A 23,374-nucleotide genomic window follows, 5' to 3' on the forward strand; every position below is an offset into this window, starting at 1 on the left:
AGTGTACCGAGCCTCCGCTCACGCTGTGCAATTGTCTCTTTCGCCATTAGCATTAAAATTATTTCCTACAAAAATGGTAACATCAAGTGTAGACGGAGAGCGGAGGCTTTTAGACTTAAACATGTCAGAATTTTTTTTTTTACATTTTGAGTTGAATAATAGGAAATAATGCGCTGCAATTTTTCAAAGTGGCTTTACAAATTTTTTATCAAATCGCATACGAAGTAGCAAAAGATTCTGATAAAAATATAAAAAAATACATTTAAACATTAATGCATTAATATCTAGTAAAATTATTACATATGTGCACAAAATATTATTATATTATTGTTATTAGTAGTATTGTATTAAATGCGATCGCAATCTAAATACGTTTACTAAAAAGGATTGTAATTTTAATTTTTTTCATATATACATTTTTGGGTGAATTTTGTGAAAATATATTATAAATGGTTAGAAAGAATTATAATATATTGGTGAGAGCCATTCTTATATGACCAGAATTTTGCTGAATTTTCAGAGAAATTTTTTATTTATTTTTAAAAATATCTTTAATTTATTTATTTTTACATAATTTTTTAATTTATCAATTTTTTTTCCACATTTTACCATTTACTGATAGCTAATTTTTTTTTTTGTATTTGATTTTTTTGGAGGTACGTTTTGTGAAAATATACTATAAATACTATAAATCATTGAAAAAATCATAACATATTTGTGAGAGTAATTCATATATAACCAGAATTATAACCAAATATAACATAATTTTGCGAAATTTTTATAGGAATTTTTTTTTTTACGCATTTTACCTTGGCTGACAGCTGATGCCGAGCAATTCACGTGTGACAAGAAGGATCTGGCATCTTGACTTTGCATATCAGATTTATATGAGGAGGAATAACGCTTGTCATTGTATTGACATAATAGTACATTACAATCCATGATAAAGGTGGCAGATAAAATGACACTTCCGAATAACACTGTATCAAAGAGACAACTGTAAGGTATCAGTGAAATCAAATTCATTATACATTTTTTTTTTTTTTGCTCTTTTTTATTCATTTTATTCTTTTTTTAATTCATTATTTTATTTTTTATATTTTGCTCTTTTTCATTATTGTTTTATACCTTTGTAGGTCAACATATATTTTTTTGCGCACTGTATTTTATAATTTGCTTGTTCAATTGATCCAATTTGGAAATTACGATTAAAAAAATTGGAACAAAGAAAAAAATCTGGCTCTTTCGGACGCGCCATCGATTCTCAATTTCTAATTGACTCTCCGTCGAGACGCTCAACGGCGACAATCTAGATGAGAGCGGGTCAAGAAAAGAGGGTTAGGTGACGCGATGGCGAGTGTAGTGGGAGAAGAAGGAGCAGACGGGTTCCTCTCATCTCTAATCTGCATAAAATTTTGTATTCAGTAAGTTACAGCACACAATGAAAAGAAAATGTCAGCGCAATCTCGGAGATATAAAGAAATGAGTGGAAAAAAAGCTGTATGCTAATAATCCACTCAGTAATTAAATGAAGATCGCTGCCAAGCGCCTCTGCCACTTTCAAAGGGTAATTTGTACAGGAAATCATAGAGTCATTGTCAAATCAATTCAAGATAAAAGGAAAGTCATCAACGGAGATAAGATAAATGTAGGGTGTCTGGCAGCATTTGCCCTAGGAAATGCCTTTGCTTTTCGTAAACCCTTACAAGTGCCGGGCTACACTGGCTTGACAGGTTGAAGTATATGTTTTATATTAGGCGAACTGTCTATATGTATGCACAGAGGCATTAGATAACCATCGGGAAAACGGTAAAACAAATCTGCTAATAGCGACTTAATGTTTAACCATCAAAAAATGATATTGCTGGTTAAGAAAGCTGTTACATCGCTGACAGAGGGAACCATTATGTAGGAACCAGGTCAGAGCCTTGGTAAGTGCTACCGCATGGAAGGAGCAGTCAATGTCAATTATTATTCCGTCTACAATATGTTATCTTCGAGATATCTTACTATAAGCATGTTTATTATGGAGAAAAGGGAAAAGATGGTTCTGCCATTTCCTTAGCTTGGATTGTTTTTATTTTATTTTTCATAAAAAACATATTGTTATATGGTTTAATCTGGGATTTCAAGTACGTTTCGTTATAACATGAAATGAAATTGAGCCAAATTAAAACTAAACATTGCTTACTTAAATCCCCTGTCAATCCAGTGCTGACCTTAAGGTGGTCCCTGTCAATCCAGGCCTGGCTCTAATGTAATCCCTGCCACTCCAATGCTGGTTCTAAGATAGTCCCTACCAATACAGTACTTGCTCTAAGGTAGTCCCTACCAATCCAGTGCTGGCTCTAAAGTAATCCCTGTCACTCTAGTGCTGCTTCTAAGGTAGTCCCATCCAATCCAGTGCTGGTTCTAAGGTAGTCCCTACCAATCCAGTGCTGGCTCTAAATTAGTTCCTGCCACTTCAGTACTAGTTCTAAGGTAATCCCTGCCAATCCAGTGCTGGCTCTAAGGTAATCCCTGCCAATCCAGTGTTGTCTCTAAGGTAATCCCTGCCAATCCAGTGTTGTCTCTAAGGTAATCCCTGCCAATCCAGTGCTGGCTCTAAAGTAATCCCTGCCAATCCAGTGATGGCTCTAAGGTAATCCCTGCCAATCCAGTGCTGGCTCTAAAGTAATCCCTGCTAATCCAGTGCTGGCTCTAAGGTAATCCCTGCAAATCCAGTGATGGCTCTAAAGTAATCCCTGCCAATCCAGTGCTGGCTCTAAAGTAGTTCCTTCAACTTCAGTGCTAGTTCTAAGGTCGTCCCTGCCAATCCAGTGCTGGCTCTAAGGTAACCCCTGTAAATCTAGTGATGGGTCTAAGGTAGTCCATGCAAATCCAGTGTGTAATCTGTGAGCGCTATTTAAATAAAGGAATTATTATTATTATTATTATGGTATTCCCTGCTAATACAGTACTGACTTTTAGGTAGTCACAGTCAATTCACTGCTGACTCTAAGGTAGTCCTTATCAACCCAATGCCTGCTCTAAAGTAGTCCCTGCCACTCCAGTGCTCATTCTACAGTAGTTCCTGTCACTCTAGTGCTGATTTGTAGGTTGTCCCTGACAATACAGTATTGGCTCCAAGGTAGTCCCTGTCAATCCTATACATTTTATCCTGATCTTTGATACATGATGGCAGAAGGTAAACCAAAGGTATGACCAAAAATGTCTGTTACCAAGGATTACAGAAGCTGGATATACTACATTAAGCTAAGACAGCGCTCTTAAAGGAAATTTACCATTTGTTTTTATGCATTGTGAACCAAACATACCTTGAGAATGATGTAGCTATACTGATGCAGAAACATATCGTATGTAATCCCTAAACCGAGTGGCTCAAAAAACAATGATAAAATTCAGGACCTTGGGAAAGCTGGTTGAAGACTGGCTGCCTACATAAACACATTACACAGAGCTTTTTAAATTGTCCAGACAGGACTAATCAACCTGAGCTGGATACACAGCAGCTGGGGGATGGTGCAGCGATTGATTACTTCTGCCTGTCAGGGACAACACAGTGATGACCTATTCTCGGCTTATGCTGAGCAAGACAAGGCTGAAAAAGTGCATAATTCGGGTAAGTAGAAGCGCCGGGGCAGCCACAGGAGAGACAGAGCCTCATTATCATAATTTCATAATTGTTTTTTCTGCAAAACCACTCGGATCAGGGATTGAACAAGATATGTTTCTACATCAGTGTAGCTATAGCAATCTCAAGGTATGTTTGGTTCATATTGCATAAAAGCAAATGGTAGATTTACTTTAAAGGTAATTGTCTTGCTCTAAATATGAACTCTTGATGGTGCCTTTTATCTATGGGATACTGCAGCTTATTATAGATGTTGAATTTACCTTCTCATGCACTGTAAATCTGCATAAATAAAAGCTTTAATAGGCTACCAACAATCAGGGACCCCCACTATGATTTCTATTAGCTCATCCGGTTGTTCGAAAATCTCCATAAAGACCCAAATTCAGGTAAACTCCAAAATATAAGTATAACATTTATAATTACATTGTATAATCAGAGTTTTCTATATATCATTTTGCCTTTATTCTAGGATCTAGTTTCTTACCAGTTATTATTAATGTACAATATCTACATTTTTAGACCTCTGATGTTTTTTGGAATAACCTAGTAGCATTGTCACGGGTGCTCCCGCGATCAATGTCGTGGATCGCGGGTGCACCCATGCTCCGCTGCCTGCCGGTCCCCGTCCCCCTGCCCTCACTTACCTCTCCTGGCTCCTGTCTGTGCTCGGCTCCCGGTTGTGTCGGCCGCACACTCCTTCCCTGCAGTCGCGCACTCCTGACGCTAGTGGGCGCGCTTGCTGACTTCTTAAGACTTAAAGGGCCAGCTGCCTCCTGATTGGCTCCTGCTAATCCGGCTCGCCCTTATAATCCGGCACCTCCCTTCACTCCCCGCCGGATCTTCTCCTAGGATCTCCTATGGTTTCCATGCCAGGCTTCCCTAAGCCGTTCCTGTGGAAGAGAAAGTTTATTAGAGTTTCCAGACGCTTTCCTTTGTTCCTGTGTGTCTCCAGCGTTCCCATATGCTCCTATGTCTCCAGTCCAGAGGTGTCTCCAGTCCGTGCCAGCGTTACCAGTGTTCCTCTGTGTTCCTGCTGTCATCCCAGGCTTGGACTGTTTTCTGCATATCCTGTACCTTGGCTGCCACCGAGGTCCAGAGGGTCCACTGGTCCACAGACTCCTCCCTCCGGACTCTTCCCATAGAGACTTTTAGTTCTGTCGTCTGTGTGACCCGTTACAAGCATTTTGTGCTCTTTAATCATTATTCTATGTAAAAAGGACATAATTGTTTAGTAATAAGTACAGTCCTTGAAGGTATTTCACTGTGACATGAAAATGTCTCTTATAGTTTATGTTAAAAATAATGAATAGAAAATGTTGGTAATAGAAATCCAGGCTTTGAAATGTAAATTATGACTAATAGATAACAGTGAAAAGGCATAAGTTTAGCTGGTGAGGTCATGCAGAATGTTAAAGGAAATCAACCACATAGATAACATAAAAAACCTATTAATACTCACCTTTGTTCCTCTTCACCTTGATCCCTAGCCTTGACATGCCGAAATTACCTAGAAAACAAACTTATATTTAGCAGCACAGAGCGTGGGGACAAGTTGTTCGGCTGCTAATTATGCATGTCCTCGCCCTCATGCCTCTTGTGTGACGTTCCTTCCCCCTCCCAGCATGGAAGAGGGAGTTGCGGGGTGTTTATCTTTAAATCAAATGATGATTAATTGATATTTTTAGAATTAATACTTTTTTATTCATTTATAAATTTTAGAGCACCCCAAATGAGAACACATAGTGGTTAGCTCTCCAATAGACTCCCTCTTTGAGAAAACCATTGCTTTATCCGTAGCCAATTGAGTATTACATATTTTCATGTGGACTCCCATTCAACAATTCATGTTTTAACTTGGAATCCAGTGGAAAAATAAAAGCTCATGTATCTTGCCTGCTTCAGCGTCTTCTTCCATTTGCGCTAGATATTCAGTCTGTCTGAACTGGGCAGGCTGATTTGATTTCTGCCACACCCTCTTTATCTAGCAAGGGTTAACTCTGTGTGCCTGTGATTGCATGCTCCTTTAACCAGGGGAAGTGCCTATCCTATCTTTAAGTATCCACCACTCACTACATATGTTGCTGGTAAAATTTCTGTCTGGCTTCATTCACACTGGTTCTGTATGCTTTTCTGATTTTCTAATGGTTCCTAACCTTTGACTTAAACCTCTTACTACCCTTTGGATCATGATTTTGTCATTATTTGCTCAGACAGTTGCTAACTAGAGATGAGCGAACATGCTCGTCCGAGCTTGATGCTCGGTCGAGCATTAGGGTACTCGAAACTGCTCGTTACTCGGACGAATACTTCGCCCGCTCGAGAAAATGGCAGCTCCCGCCATTTTGCTTTTTGGCGGCCAGAAACAGAGCCAATCACAAGCCAGGAGACTCTGCACTCCACCCAGCATGACGTGGTACCCTTACACGTCGATAGCAGTGGTTGGCTGGCCAGATCAGGTGACCCTGGGATAGACTAGCCGCTGGCCGCGCTGCTCGGATCATTCTGTCTCTGGATGCCGCTAGGGAGAGAGCTGCTGCTGGTCAGGGAAAGCGTTAGGGTGTTCTATTAGCTTACTGTTAGGCAGGAGTGATTCTCAAAGAACCCAACAGCCCTTCTTAGGGCTACAATAACGTTCTACTTTTTTTATTTTAATTTGCATCTTTTACCATTTTGTGAGGAATTAGCAGGGGGACTTGCTACCGTTGTGTTTAGCTCTTAGTGGCACACATATCCATAGCAAAGACCGAAGTGGCAAAATTCAGTAGGGGTTGGATTTCTATTAGGCAATAACTCAGTGTCATCTCATCTGGCATAGTAGTGTGCTTCCTTTGATACTTGGCTAGAAAATAGCCATAGGAGAATACAAACAGCTTCTTGAAGCCTACAGTAGCGTTCTATATATTTGATTTCTGGTTGATCTGCTGGTGGCTGTAGTTTCTGCAGTGCATGTACTTGCCAATTCTGAGCAATTTGTAGTGAGACTTGCGACCGCTGTGTTCTGCGCTTAGTGGCGCACATATCCATAGCAAAGGCCGAAGTGGCAAAATTCAGTAGGGGTTGGATTTCTATTAGGCAATAACTCAGTGTCATCTCATCTGGCATAGTAGTGTGCTTCCTTTGATACTTGGCTAGAAAATAGCCATAGGAGAATACAAACAGCTTCTTGAAGCCTACAGTAGCGTTCTATATATTTGATTTCTGGTTGATCTGCTGGTGGCTGTAGTTTCTGCAGTGCATGTACTTGCCAATTCTGAGCAATTTGTAGTGAGACTTGCGACCGCTGTGTTCTGCGCTTAGTGGCGCACATATCCATAGCAAAGGCCGAAGTGGGAAAATTCAGTAGGGGTTGGATTTCTATTAGGCAATAACTCGGTGTCATCTCATCTGGCATAGTAGTGTGCTTCCTTTGATACTTGGCTAGAAAATAGCCATAGGAGAATACAAACAGCTTCTTGAAGCCTACAGTAGCGTTCTATATATTTGATTTCTGGTTGATCTGCTGGTGGCTGTAGTTTCTGCAGTGCATGTACTTGCCAATTCTGAGCAATTTGTAGTGAGACTTGCGACCGCTGTGTTCTGCGCTTAGTGGCGCACATATCCATAGCAAAGGCCGAAGTGGCAAAATTCAGTAGGGGTTGGATTTCTATTAGGCAATAACTCGGTGTCATCTCATCTGGCATAGTAGTGTGCTTCCTTTGATACTTGGCTAGAAAATAGCCATAGGAGAATACAAACAGCTTCTTGAAGCCTACAGTAGCGTTCTATATATTTGATTTCTGGTTGATCTGCTGGTGGCTGTAGTTTCTGCAGTGCATGTACTTGCCAATTCTGAGCAATTTGTAGTGAGACTTGCGACCGCTGTGTTCTGCGCTTAGTGGCGCACATATCCATAGCAAAGGCCGAAGTGGCAAAATTCAGTAGGGGTTGGATTTCTATTAGGCAATAACTCGGTGTCATCTCATCTGGCATAGTAGTGTGCTTCCTTTGATACTTGGCTAGAAAATAGCCATAGGAGAATACAAACAGCTTCTTGAAGCCTACAGTAGCGTTCTATATATTTGATTTCTGGTTGATCTGCTGGTGGCTGTAGTTTCTGCAGTGCATGTACTTGCCAATTCTGAGCAATTTGTAGTGAGACTTGCGACCGCTGTGTTCTGCGCTTAGTGGCGCACATATCCATAGCAAAGGCCGAAGTGGCAAAATTCAGTAGGGGTTGGATTTCTATTAGGCAATAACTCGGTGTCATCTCATCTGGCATAGTAGTGTGCTTCCTTTGATACTTGGCTAGAAAATAGCCATAGGAGAATACAAACAGCTTCTTGAAGCCTACAGTAGCGTTCTATATATTTGATTTCTGGTTGATCTGCTGGTGGCTGTAGTTTCTGCAGTGCATGTACTTGCCAATTCTGAGCAATTTGTAGTGAGACTTGCGACCGCTGTGTTCTGCGCTTAGTGGCGCACATATCCATAGCAAAGGCCGAAGTGGCAAAATTCAGTAGGGGTTGGATTTCTATTAGGCAATAACTCGGTGTCATCTCATCTGGCATAGTAGTGTGCTTCCTTTGATACTTGGCTAGAAAATAGCCATAGGAGAATACAAACAGCTTCTTGAAGCCTACAGTAGCGTTCTATATATTTGATTTCTGGTTGATCTGCTGGTGGCTGTAGTTTCTGCAGTGCATGTACTTGCCAATTCTGAGCAATTTGTAGTGAGACTTGCGACCGCTGTGTTCTGCGCTTAGTGGCGCACATATCCATAGCAAAGGCCGAAGTGGCAAAATTCAGTAGGGGTTGGATTTCTATTAGGCAATAACTCGGTGTCATCTCATCTGGCATAGTAGTGTGCTTCCTTTGATACTTGGCTAGAAAATAGCCATAGGAGAATACAAACAGCTTCTTGAAGCCTACAGTAGCGTTCTATATATTTGATTTCTGGTTGATCTGCTGGTGGCTGTAGTTTCTGCAGTGCATGTACTTGCCAATTCTGAGCAATTTGTAGTGAGACTTGCGACCGCTGTGTTCTGCGCTTAGTGGCGCACATATCCATAGCAAAGGCCGAAGTGGGAAAATTCAGTAGGGGTTGGATTTCTATTAGGCAATAACTCAGTGTCATCTCATCTGGCATAGTAGTGTGCTTCCTTTGATACTTGGCTAGAAAATAGCCATAGCAATAGGATAGGATTGTTTGGTTTTAAAAACTCAAAAAAAAACAAAAAACACAAAAAAAAAAAAAACACAAAAAAACACAAAAAAAAACAAAAAGAAGTAAAAAAAAAAAAAAAGTTATAACTCTCATTTTAAAAATGTTTAACCCGAGGGCTAGGGGTAGAGGACGAGGGCGGGGACGTGGGCGTCCAACTACTGCAGGGGTCAGAGGCCGTGGTCCTGGGCGGGGTGAGACACCACCTGCTGATGAGGGAGCAGGGGAACGCCGCAGAGCTACACTCCCTAGGTTCATGTCTGAAGTTACTGGGACTCGTGGTAGAGCACTGTTGAGGCCAGAACAGTGCGAACAGGTGATGTCGTGGATTGCTGACAATGCTTCGAGCAATTTGTCCACCACCAGTCAGTCTTCCACGCAGTCCACCCATGTCACCGAAATCCCCACTCCTCCAGCTCCTGCACCTCAGCCTCCTCCCCCCCAGTCTGCCCCCTCCCAGGAAAATTTGGCATTTGAACCGGCATACTCTGAGGAACTGTTTTCTGGACCCTTCCCACAGTCACAAACCACTTGTCCGGTTGCTGCTGAGCAATTTTCCGATGCCCAGGTTTTCCACCAGTCACAGTCTGTGGGTGATGATGACCTTCTTGACGTAGTGGAAGTGTGTAAAGAGGTGTCCGACGATGAGGAGACACGGTTGTCAGACAGTGGGGAAGTTGTTGTCAGGGCAGGAAGTCCGAGGGGGGAGTAGACTGAGGGATCGGAGGATGATGAGGTGACAGACCCAAGCTGGGTTGAGAGGCCGGGTGAACACAGTGCTTCTGAGACGGAGGAGAGTCCTCGACCTGAACAGGTTGGAAGAGGCAGTGGTGGGGCCAGACGGAGAGGCAGGGCCAGAGCTGGTGCATCAGCGCCACTGTCAACTAGTGAAGCTCCCGTGGTGAGGGCTCTTGCGGCGAGGGCTAGATCTTCAGAAGTGTGGAGGTTCTTTAAGGAAACACCGGATGACCGACGGACTGTGGTGTGCAACATTTGCCAAACCAGGCTCAGCAGGGGTTCCACCACTACTAGCTTAACTACCACCAGTATGCGCAGGCATATGAATGCTAAGCACCCCACTCAGTGGCAACAAGCCCGTTCACCTCCGGCCGTGCACACCACTGCTCCTTCCCCTGTGTCAGCTGCTAGTCAGCCCCCTGCCCAGGACCCTGGCACAAAAACCCCATCGTCGCCTCCACGATCCTCCACAGCATCCACCAGCGTTCAGCTCTCCATACCCCAGACGCTGGAGCGGAAACGCAAATATAGTGCAACCCACCCGCACGCCCAAGCCCTTAATGTGCACATCTCCAGATTGCTTAGCCTGGAGATGCTGCCCTATAGGCTAGTAGAGACCGAGGCCTTTCGCAACCTCATGGCGGCGGCCGCCCCTCGGTATTCGGTCCCCAGCCGCCACTACTTTTCCCGATGTGCCGTCCCAGCCCTGCACCAGCACGTGTCAGACAACATCATCCGTGCCCTGACCAACGCCGTTTCTGACAAGGTCCACCTGACCACGGACACGTGGACGAGTGCTGCCGGGCAGGGCCACTATATATCGCTGACGGCACATTGGGTTAACTTGGTGGAGGCTGGGACCGAGTCTGACCCTGGGGCTGCTCATATACTGCCGACGCCGAGGATTGCGGGGCCTACCCCGGTCCAGGTGTTTCAGGCCTACTATGCCTCCTCCTCCTCCCACCCCTCCTCCACCTCCTCCTCCGAACTACCATCCGTGGGCACGGCGCCATCAGTCGGTAGCTCTAGGCACAGCAGCAGTGCCGTCGCTAAGCGACAGCAGGCGGTGCTCAAACTGCTGAGCCTAGGCGACAAAAGGCACACCGCCCAAGAGCTATTACAGGGCATCACGGCGCAGACTGATCTGTGGCTGGCACCGCTGAACCTCAAGCCGGGAATGGTTGTGTGTGACAACGGCCGTAACCTGGTGGTGGCTCTGCAACTCGGCAGACTGACACATGTGCCATGCCTGGCCCATGTGTTAAATCTGATAGTGCAGCGTTTCCTCAAGACATACCCCAATCTGTCTGATTTGCTCACGAAGGTGCGCCGCATCTGTGCGCATTTCAGGAAGTCCAGCCCAGATGCTGCCACTCTCAGGGCAGCGCAGCGCCGCCTCCAACTGCCCGCTCACCGACTGTTGTGCGACGTGCCCACGAGGTGGAATTCAACACTGACCATGTTATCCAGAGTTTACCAGCAGCGCAGAGCGATTGTAGACTGCCAGATGTCAACTTCCACCAGAACTGGTAGTCAGGTCAGTCAGCTTCCTCAAGTCTACAATGAGGAGTGGACGTGGATGTCTGATATCTGTCAGGTGCTGAGTAACTTTGAGGAGTCAACACAGATGGTCAGTGGCGATGCCGCCATCATCAGCCTCACCATCCCGCTGCTTGGCCTGTTGAAAAACTCTCTGGTCAGCATGAAGTCGGAAGCTTTGCGCTCGTCACAAGAGACGGGGGAAGAATATTCCCTTGTTGATAGCCAAAGCACCCTGAGGTCTGTTTCTCAGCGCATATCGGAGGAGGTGGAGGTGGAGGAGGATGAGGAGGAAGAGGAGGAGAATGTTGGCGAGACACAAGAGGGTACCATTGTTGAGTCCTTCACTGTTCAGCGTGTATGGGCAGAAGAAGAGGAGTTGGAGGAGTTGGAGGAGGAGGAAATGGACAGTCAGGCCAGTGAGGGGAGTGAATTCTTACGCGTTGGTACTCTGGCGCATATGGCAGATTTCATGCTAGGCTGCCTATCCCGTGACCCTCGCGTTCAAAGAATTTATTCCAGCACCGATTACTGGGTGTTCACTCTCCTGGACCCACGGTACAAGCAAAATCTTCCCACTCTCATCCCTGGAGAGGAAAGGAGTGTGAGAATGCATGAATACCAGCAGGCCCTGGTGCACAAGCTGAAACAGTATTTCCCTTCTGACAGCGCTAGCGGCAGAGTGCGTAGTTCTGCGGGACAAGTAGCGAGGGAGAGTAGGCGAGCAGGCAGCTTGTCCAGCACTGGCAAGGGTACGCTTTACAAGGCTTTTGCCAGCTTTATGTCACCCCAGCAAGACACTGTCACCTGTCCCCAGTCTCGGCAGAGTAGGGCTGATCTTTACAGAAAGATGGTGAGGGAGTACGTAGCTGACCATACCATCGTCCTAAATGATCACACAGCTCCCTACAACTACTGGGTTTCAAAGCTGGACATGTGGCACGAACTGGCGCTGTACGCCTTGGAGGTTCTTGCCTGCCCTGCCGCTAGCGTCTTGTCCGAGCGGGTTTTCAGTGCAGCTGGTGGCATCATCACCGATAAGCGTACACGCCTGTCGACTGACAGCGCTGACAGGCTGACGCTTATTAAAATGAATAAAGGCTGGATTTCTCAGAATTTCCAATCTCCACCAGGTGAAGGAAGCTCAACCTGAATAATTGATCCACTCCTCCTCCTCCTCCTCATTTTCCTCCTTCTCCTCCTCTTTGTACAGTAAAGCAGAGGAAAATGGCTATTTTTTGACAGGGCCCACTGGCTCTTGCTATAGTACTTCATGCATTTAATTTTTCTGGAGGGCCACCTACCCGGTCCTCTGTTTGAAACAATTTTTGTGAGTGCCACATACAGGCACTCAATCTATTCCATTTTTCTGGAGGGCCACCTACCCGGTCCTCTGTTTTAAAAAATTTTTGGGACTGCCACATACAGGCACTCAATCTATTCCATTTTACTGGAGGGCCACCTACCTGCTCCTCTGGTTTGAAACATTTTTGGGACTGCCACATACAGGCACTCAATCTATTCCATTTTACTGCAGGGCCACCTACCTGCTCCTCTGGTTTGAACAATTTTTGGGACTGCCACATACAGGCACTCAATCTATTCCATTTTACTGGAGGGCCACCTACCTGCTCCTCTGGTTTAAAACATTTTTGGGACTGCCACATACAGGCACTCAATCTATTCCATTTTACTGGAGGGCCACCTACCTGCTCCTCTGGTTTGAAACATTTTTGGGACTGCCACATACAGGCACTCAATCTATTCCATTTTACTGCAGGGCCACCTACCTGCTCCTCTGGTTTGAACAATTTTTGGGACTGCCACATACAGGCACTCAATCTATTCCATTTTACTGGAGGGCCACCTACCTGCTCCTCTGGTTTGAAACATTTTTGGGACTGCCACATACAGGCACTCAATCTATTCCATTTTACTGGAGGGCCACCTACCTGCTCCTCTGGTTTGAAACATTTTTGGGACTGCCACATACAGGCACTCAATCTATTCCATTTTACTGCAGGGCCACCTACCTGCTCCTCTGGTTTGAACAATTTTTGGGACTGCCACATACAGGCACTCAATCTATTCCATTTTACTGGAGGGCCACCTACCTGCTCCTCTGGTTTGAAACATTTTTGGGACTGCCACATACAGGCACTCAATCTATTCCATTTTACTGGAGGGCCACCTACCTGCTCCTCTGGTTTGAAACATTTTTGGGACTGCCACATACAGGCACTCAATCTATTCCATTTTACTGCAGGGCCACCTACCTGCTCCTCTGGTTTGAACAATTTTTGGGACTGCCACATACAGGCACTCAATCTATTCCATTTTACTGGAGGGCCACCTACCTGCTCCTCTGGTTTGAAACATTTTTGGGACTGCCACATACAGGCACTCAATCTATTCCATTTTACTGCAGGGCCACCTACCTGCTCCTCTGGTTTGAACAATTTTTGGGACTGCCACATACAGGCACTCAATCTATTCCATTTTACTGGAGGGCCACCTACCTGCTCCTCTGGTTTGAAAAATGTTTGGGACTGCCACATACAGGCACTATCCAAATTAAATTGTCTCCATAGCAGCCTCCACACGTTGTCTCCATTGCTACCTCCAAAAGTCGTCCATATAGCTGCCTCCATACATCGTCCCTTTATCAAACGAGGTGTGTCAGGCAGAAATTTGGGTTGTTTTCATGGATTCCACATCAAAGTTGTTAACTTTGTCGCCACCCTGCTGTGTTATCCACAAAATATACTGGCAAACTTTTACCATTTAGGGATATTATTTCAGCGCTTCTTGCGCATCTGTTTACATTCCCCTCACCCGGCATATCCTAAACTTATAAGAACGCTACTACACTTGATCTTATACAAAAGGTTCTTAGAAGTGCTGTTTGGGGAGTAGCCTAGAGACAGGGGCTTGGATTGGCGAAAGCTCGCCTGGCAGCGGAACGCCAGCTCCATGCGCATCATGCGCTTCTTGCGCATCTGTTTACATTCCCCTCACCCGCCATATCCCAAACTTATAAGAACGCTACTACACTTAACTTGGTGCAGGCTGGGACCGAGTCTGACCCTGGGGCTGGTCATATACTGCCGACGCAGAGAATTGCGGGGCCTACCTCGGTCCAGGTCTCAAAGGCCTACTATACCTCCTCCCACCCCTCCTCCACCTCCTCCTCCTCCGAATTACCATCCGTGGGCATGGCGCCATCAGTCGGTAGCTCTAGGCACAGCAGCAGTGCCGTCGCTAAGCGACAGCAGGCGGTGCTGAAACTGCTGAGCCTAGGCGATAAAAGGCACACCGCCCAAGAGCTATTACAGGGCATTCCACATCAAAGTTGTTAACTTTGTCGCCACCCTGCTGTGTAATCCACAAAATATACTTGCAAACTTTTACCATTTAGGGATATTATTTCAGCGCTTCTTGCGCATCTGTTTACATTCCCCTCACCCGCCATATCCTAAACTTATAAGAACGCTACTACACTTGATCTTATACAAAAGGTTCTTAGAAGTGCTGTTTGGGGAGTAGCCTATAGACAGGGGCTTGGATTGGCGAAAGCTCGCCTGGCAGCGGAGCGCCAGCTCCATGCCAAGATCCAACTAACATAGTTTTAACTGCAGCACCTTTAATCTACTACTAGTTCACTGCCTCCATACATGGTCCCCTTATCAAACGAGCTGTGTCAGGCAGAATTTTGGGTTGTTTTCATGGCTTCCATGTTAACTTTGTCGCCACCCTGCTGTGTAATCCACAAAATATACTGGCAAACTTTTATCATGTACCGATATTATTTGAGCGCTTCTTGCTCACCTCCTTTGGTTCCTCTCTGCCACCCATTGGTTTGAAGCCTGAGTCCATTTAGGGTATGTCGCCATGACACTCTCTAGCCTGCTGCCGCTGCCTCTGCATGCCGTCCCCTATAGTGTCAGGGTCAATTATTGGATGTTTTAGATGCTATCTAGCTTCATTCTGTCACTCTGTCATGGCCATGCTGTTGCCCATAATTTTGGCATAATGGTGCGATTAGGCAGCCTCAGAGGCATCCATGCATGCTGCCCCTGCTGTTTCCTGTCCATTTCCGTGGTGTTTCCATCCTTTTCTGAGGTTCCCAGGTGTTTGGCCAAGCTTCCCTGTGCAGAGCCTTGGTCCCCTTGAAAAATGCTCGAGTCTCCCATTGACTTCAATGGGGTTCGTTATTCGAGACGAGCACTCGAGCATCGGGAAAAGTTCGTCTCGAATAACGAGTACCCGAGCATTTTAGTGTTCGCTCATCTCTATTGCTAACTCAATTCGTCCACTGTACCTTATTTTCTTTAGGTCTAGTCCCGTGTGTGCACAGAGACCGAAGGAGGGATTGTCTTCTAGTTGTCCCAGTTTATTAGGACTCGCCAAGGCAATAGGCAGGTGACAGCTTAGATTACTTATAAATTGTAAATTTGCAAAAATAAAAGCTTCAATAGGCTTCCAACAAAGAGGACCCCCACTATATGCTTTATGAGCTCAACCAGTTGTCCAATAATCTCCAAAAAGATCTAAACCAGATAAACTCTAAAATATAAGTGTCAATATTATAATTACTTTTTATAATCAGAGTTGTTAAGATATTATATTGTCCTTATTCTAGTATCAAGTTTCTTACCAGTTATTATCAATGTACAGTACAGAGACCAAATGAGAGACCAAAGGAGGGATTGTCTTCTCGTTGTCACGGGTTATTAGGACTCACCAAGGCAATAGGCAGGTGACAGCTTTAGTTTTACTTACACATTGTAAATCTGCATGAATAAAAGCTTAAATAGGCTTCCAAAACTGAGGAGGGTCTTTGTCTTTTTTTTCTCATAGAATGAAAAAAACCCTAATATTCTCCGATCCAATCCAGTTTGAATTCTGATGCAGATTTTTCTGTGTCACATATGTTGTGTGAACATATTGAAATAGCCTCTAGAAGTAGCTACAGGCTTAACTCAAACATTACTCAAACTTTTTCCATTAAAGGGGTTCTCCGGTGACAAAGATTGGCCTCACTATACCTTATCTCCCCACACATATCACTTTACTAATTCAGTGTCATTAAATCTTCTGCCCCTTTTCATGAAATCAAAGTCATTCCTGTGCACTGCCAGCTCCTGCTACACTTACAGTTTCCATAGAAACGACCTATATACTGTTTTTGCTCTCTGGTCTGACATGTGCAGTCAGCTCCTTGCTCCCTGCTGTGGGGGTGTGGCTGCACCTTCCTCTGTATGAAGAAGCTGTGCTGACCAAGGGGATTGTGGGAGATGTAGTCTTTTAGCAGAATGGGGGCAGCCATCTTGGAGTTATGCAGCTGCAGCAGTGAGCTGTGAAGGAAAAGAAAGTATACAGCCCAGGGTGGTGAGGTAAGGGTGTGCAACTATAATATATGCAAAAGAACTGGTTAGTTTAAAAAAAAAAAGTACATATAGTGACCGGAGAACCCCTTTAAACATACAATCCAGCTCTGTAAAAAGCAGCTACATTCTTGGAGCCTTCAAATGGCCTGGGGGGGCGGGGGGAGTCGTCCAAGTGGTGGAAAACTAGAGCTGCATTTTCCAGGGAGAATTCACCTGGCAGCTCCCCTCCTGGATGTCTAAGAACATGAAGTACCCTGAACAAGGACTTGACAATAGAAATGGGATTCTTAGTCTGGTAATGTCAAAATTTCTGTGATTCTTGAAAGGCAGAGCCCTTGGCTGGTCAAGGGCAATAAAGATTACCACAGCAGCTAATATTAATTTTTTTCCTGTATCCACAACACCACATAGGTGGAATTAATAAAAAGACTAGTTCTCTGTTAAAAGCAGGGGAAAAATATAAAAATTGGTCTCAGATTGGAAAAGCAGTAATATGTGAGAGATGCAGGGGTGACCACTTTAGGTTTTTGAATACGGCTATCTATGGCTTTAACACTCCCCCACATCCTAATGCACCCTAGAGGCTAGAGGTACCCCCTCCCTGTACAATGACCTCTATAAAGATAACACTGACCCATCATTACATCACTACTGGCAATAGATGATGTCACAGCTTATCTCCTCCCCCTTCCTGTACAATGACCTCTATCTAGATAACACTGACCCATCATTACATCACTACTGACAATAGATGATGTCACAGCTTATCTCCTCCCCTCCCTGTGCAATGACCTCTATATAGATAACACTGACCCATCATTACATCACTACTGACAATAGATGATGTCACAGCTTATGCCCTCCCCCTCCCTGTACAATGACTTCTATAAAGATAACACTGACCCATCATTACATCACTACTGACAATAGATGATGTCACAGCTTATCTCCTCCCCCTCCCTGTACAATGACCTCTATACAGATAACACTGACCCATCATTACATCACTACTGACAATAGATGATGTCACAGCTTATCTCCCCCCTCCCTGTACTATGACCTCTATATAGATAACACTGACCCATCATTACATCACTACTGACAATAGATGATGTCACAGCTTATCCCCTCCCCCTCCCTGTACAATGACCTCTATAAAGATAACACTGACCCATCATTACATCACTACTGACAATAGATGATGTCACAGCTTATCTCCTCCCCCTCCCTGTACAATGACCTCTATATAGATAACACTGAGCCATTATTACATCACTACTGACAATAGATGATGTCACAGCTTATCTCCTCCCCCTCCCTGTACAATGACCTCTATATAGATAGCACTGACCTATCATTACATCACTACTGACAATAGATGATGTCACAGCTTATCTCCTCCCCCTCCCTGTACAATGACCTCTATATAGATAACACTGAGCCATCATTACATCACTACTGACAATAGATGATGTCACAGCTTATCTCCTCCCCCTCCCTGTACAATGACCTCTATGTAGATAACACTGAGCCATCATTACATCACTACTGACAATAGATGATGTCACAGTTTATCTCCTCCCCCTCCCTGTACAATGACCTCTATAAAGATAACACTGACCCATCATTACATCACTACTGACAATAGATGATGTCACATCCTATCTCCTCCCCTCCCTGTGCAATGACTCATCATTACATCTCCTCCATATATCTGCACAGAGCATGCCTCATAAAAAATATTCCATAGACCCCATTGAGTTGGTTTGAAACCACTGCTAGCTCTGGCTGCTGTAAAGCAGATACTGTATTGCAAAGGCTATAAGTAAATCTTCGACAAGATAATAGCCCCCATGTTCATCAACACAAAATTCAAGAAAAATAAATCACTTTTTAAAAAAGTTTTGTATTTTCTTACCTGATTTTCCTGAGTGACAAAAAACTTGGCAACACAATAGTAATTTCTACCTATTGTATTAAACAGTGGAGACTCACTTTGTCAGAGCCTCTTCATTGGTGCTGTAGTCGCATGCAAAAATCCGGATAAATACATGCCTCATAGTAAATAAAAATATTCACAAAACTGTAATTGAAAGTATTTGCAAGAAACAATAACGTAACCCACACAGAAAACAAGAAAAGTTTGTAAAACTTTTCTCTTGTTTAAAGGTAATAAATACAGGAAATACATCTTTTGTTTTCCTTCGTCGAGTTGTTCCTGCACCGGCATCCGACCAGTGAAATTCCCAGAAGTCTTTGGCATGGTTTTATTATGCAGTAAAGGCTCATCGTCCAGGTAATTCTGTAACTGTGCGTCCAGTTTTGCTTGTTGGATGGATGAATGAACAAATATGTCTCGGGAATGATTATCACATTCCACCATGAAATGGAATATTTATACAAGAAAACAGAAGAAAGAATCTATTAAGGGACTCCCCACTGCAGCGCCCTCACTTAGCCATGAGGGTCCCATGCGCCACTGCTTTAATGTGTGTCATATGCTGTGGCTACTCCTCAGCGATAAATGACTGTTGTTACTTTAGTAATCAGTCTATGTCAGAGCAATTACTTAAAATCATCCATCCTCGTTGTTTGCCCCTTCCACATCACACTGAGAAGAACAATGCATCTGACAATCCCAACCCTGCAGATGGAATTACTACAGCCCACATATTGTCTGAGTGACATGCCTGCAGGAAGAGGGAAGGAGCCCTTCGTCTCGAGGTGCATGCCTAGCTTGTAGCAATCAAACTGCCGAGAAGAGGTCAAGAGGAAGAATTGGTAATGTTTTGCTTCAGTCATTTCCAACAAACAGGTAGTTTTATGGAAAAGCTTCTCCGATTGACAGTCCTTGAGCTTGTTTATGGCTTGTTTTTGCATCCCTGAATTTTTAGAAGCGCTTAAAAAAAGTTTTTTTTTTACATTTCATGTACAGAAAAATAATCTATAATTGATGGGTAGAACACGGAGAGGCTGAGATTTCAAGTAGCATTTTAAATAAAGATCATCCTGTACTAAGAAAATACACCAGGGAGAAAACTTCTCCAAATGATAATTGTACTTGGTTTGCTACATTGTTCTTACGAATATAGTTTTCAAAAATATTTTGTGATTTTGAGTATTGCTTCCTCAACCCCTTAATGCTAAGAGGCACCGGCATCTTGGTAAATCCGGCAATGAGTATGAGCACCAGAAAGTAATTTCCATAACAATATCTGCTGGTGAGCTCATTCCAACTCTTACTAGACAAATGCTTTTAGCCGAAACGCGTTGATCCTATTCTGTGTTTTTACCCAATGTACCATATGCTGCAACACTAATAAAGACAATTTATATGAGGTCAAAGGATGCTGGGCTGGACTTGTCTTCTCTTTTGCATAGTAAATGTTAATGGCCTTTGCATTCAGCCCCTAGACCAACCCACTACCCACCCCATCAAACCCAAAGTGGTGTCTGTGTATGTGGGGGGGACTGCAAAATTTTTTAGAAATGGTGCAATTATATATAATGCTGATTACAATGCATTGGAAATATAAATTTAAGAAATAAAAGTAAAATGTGAAAAAATGAAAATAATAAAAATTCACCCCTAGGGAATTGAAGTAAAAAAAATAAAGTGATTATTAAGTGTAAAGTTTTCGATTAACTTGTTTATGAGATTTCATCTGAGACATCTAGAATGTAGAATTGTGAAGGACATTTTTATTAATTTTATTAATATCCAATATATTAATAAAATTAATAAAAATGTCCTTCACAATTGTACACAATGCTACACAAGACCCCAGAATATGTAACTACAGTATTGGATTCTACAGTACGAAAAAACTACACTGCGCTGTATTTCCTTTATTTTCTTTTTTGGATCCTCTGCACTCAGGTTCATTTTTTCAGGTCTATTTAAAGGGAACCTGGTACCAGATTTACACTAATAAGCTTAATGATAGTTTCCTATAGCACTATGCTAACTATTGCCCAAACTGTTAAATGCACAGTTCCTATCCAAAGAAAATCAACTTCATAAGCCTACCTGGTACCCCTATAGAAGGAGCAGCAAGTCACAAGGGGCATGTATTATTCATGCAAGTCACTGTGTGATTCAGCTCAGGTCTCCAGCAACTACCTTATTTCCTCCTCCCATCATCTGACATCATCATCTGCTGCTCTTGAATTCCCTGAGCACTTGAAGCCCAGCATAAATCAGGCGCAGTGAGAGTGGGTTTGCATTATCTGTGTGCTCACACATGACTTATGCCGGGCTGCAACTGTGCAGGCGTGAGAATTCAATGATGATGTTGGCAGAAGGGAGGGGGAATGAGGGAGAATCTGGAGACATGGGCTGAGTCACACAGTGACTTGCATGAATAACACACGACACTTGTGACTCACTGCTCCTTCAGGCTGGGTGCCAAGAAAGCTTGCAAAGTTAATTTTCTGGGGAAAGTATGGGAAAAAGTGCTATGGAAACCTGGCATTAGGTTTATTAGTGAAAAAAGTTGATGACAAGTTACCTTTTAAGCAATGGATATTTACCAAAAAAGAAAAAAAAAAAACCTTTTACTGATTTTCTACATTATTCAATGCCAGATTCTAGAAAATTATCTGTAAATATAAAAAAGTAAAAAGTACCAATACCATTTTTTTGAAATACTAACAATATAAATCATAAACATAACTATAGTAATGAGAATAGAAAAAAAAAAAAATAATAATAATGATTGGAATAATAATAAAAACCCACCTCCACTATTATGTCTGTTTCTTTCCGTTGCTATTGCTACATTTGCTATAATTATTATTATTTCTGTGATCATCAGTTTTATTATTGTTTTTTTATGTTGGTTATTACAAGCAATCCTAACATCCGAGCTAATGGATATCATGGAACTTAACATCTACCAAATATCCTATAACTGGGGCTGCCATAAGTGTATGACACAAGCCAGGAAAGAAAGCAAAGTGCATTTTAAGGTAAAAATCATTTTCTAAGCCCCATGGGAGAAAAAACCCTTTACTATAATATAGTTTCAGACCAATTTCAAGCGATTTATTTTTTTGTGTGTGTTAAAAGTAAATGTTTTCTAAGCAGCTCCCACACAGAGATGTTGGCTAACTCCCTATGTGTTAATTTCCAAAGACCTTGCAAATACCATTTGCACTAACAGTAGAAAACATAACAACAATATGGTAATGGAAGATAACACACAGCTAAAATTAGACATGCAAAAAAAAAAAAACTATAACTTAGAAAAGCTGTTGTACAACAGTGAGAGCCTGGAACAAATCCAACTAAATGCACAGGATCTGCAGCGCTATTTAAGTCTTTTGCTGGCTACGGAGTATTATACACTGCAGAAAGCTACTTTATATTCCATTGCCTCCAGCAGGTACAGTCTCCTGAATCTCACTATCGGTGGTATCCTGCAGACTATATAGACTGGAACATAAGGTCATCAACAAGTAGTTTTTTCTCAAAATGTTCCATATGTGTAACTTTTTGGACAGAGGTATCTGGAGCAGGGGCTACAACTCCTCATGATACTGCAGGACTATAACGTAACTTAATAGCTCTTCTATTTATGTATTCATAATAATAAAAATAATAATAATAATTCTTTATTTATATAGCACACACAGATTACACAGCGCTGCACAGAGCTTGCCAAATCGGTCCCTGTCCCCCATGGGGCTCGCAATCTAATCAACCTACCTGTATGTTTTGGAGTGTGGGAGGAAACCGGAAAACTGGAGGAAACCCACGGAAACACGGAGAGAATATACAAACTCTTTGCAGATGTTAACCTGGATGGGACTTGAACCCCAGTGCTGCAAGGCTGTAGTGCTAACCACTGAGCCACCGTGCTGCCCATAATTAATCTGGCTGGAGGTCTCTCCTGGCTACTTCATCCTTTAAAAAGTTTGTATTCAGATCTGAATCACTGACAATGTCCTGAAATGATGTGAACTTTATTTCCCAGAAAGCACAAAACTGGCTGGAGCCAGGTTTAGTTTGGTGAGTATGGTAAGAATAATAAAATATATTATAATATGTGTGTCCATTAATAAGGTTTATTACCTCTGGTAAGTCATTTCTAGTAAACATGAGTCCATGTGGCTAAAGTCAGGGCTCATGGACACAAACAAGTGCATTTCATGGGTTGCAAGCAACAGACCAAGTGCCAAGTGCCAAGTGCCAAGTGCCCGTCTGACATTGGTGGGTGAGCGGCAATAACCCCTCCAACTTCCATAGCAAATACCTGGATTACTGCTGGCACTGCAAACACTGGTAGGAATAATACGGACCCAAAAGAAACCAGTGGAGCTAATTGTGTGTTAACCGCTGTTTGGCTACCTCATGGGCAAATCTTAAAGCGGTTCTCCTGAGGTTGAAAAACATGGCTGCTTTCTTCCAAAAACAGTGGCACACCTGACCATGGTTTGTGCAGGTATATACTGAAATGAATTGAGGTTAGTTGCAATACCACACACTACCCACAGTCAGGTGCGGCGCTGTTTTTGGAAGACCACAGCAAAGTTTATCAACCTTGGGAGAATCCCTTTAAGCTAATCTTTTAACTACTACAGCAGACACGATGGCTGTCCACAGAATTATGTACAAATTCTAAACATTAAACTAATTAGAATCCAAAAATAAAATGTAAATATGGTATATGTTTTACATTCAGATTTTTTTTTCCGTTTAAAAACAGTATAAAAAACCAACATAAACTCAAAAGTAAATCCAACCTCCGTAGAGTGGTAACGGTAGCCCAGACAAGACGCCTGTATAACTATTCACAAAATACAAAGGTGAAAATATTTACAATTAGAAAACAAAATTTTTAAAAAAAAATAAAGAGTATTTGTCAA

This window comes from Engystomops pustulosus, chromosome 5, assembly GCF_040894005.1.
Source record: "Engystomops pustulosus chromosome 5, aEngPut4.maternal, whole genome shotgun sequence".
Lineage (NCBI taxonomy): Eukaryota > Metazoa > Chordata > Amphibia > Anura > Leptodactylidae > Engystomops > Engystomops pustulosus.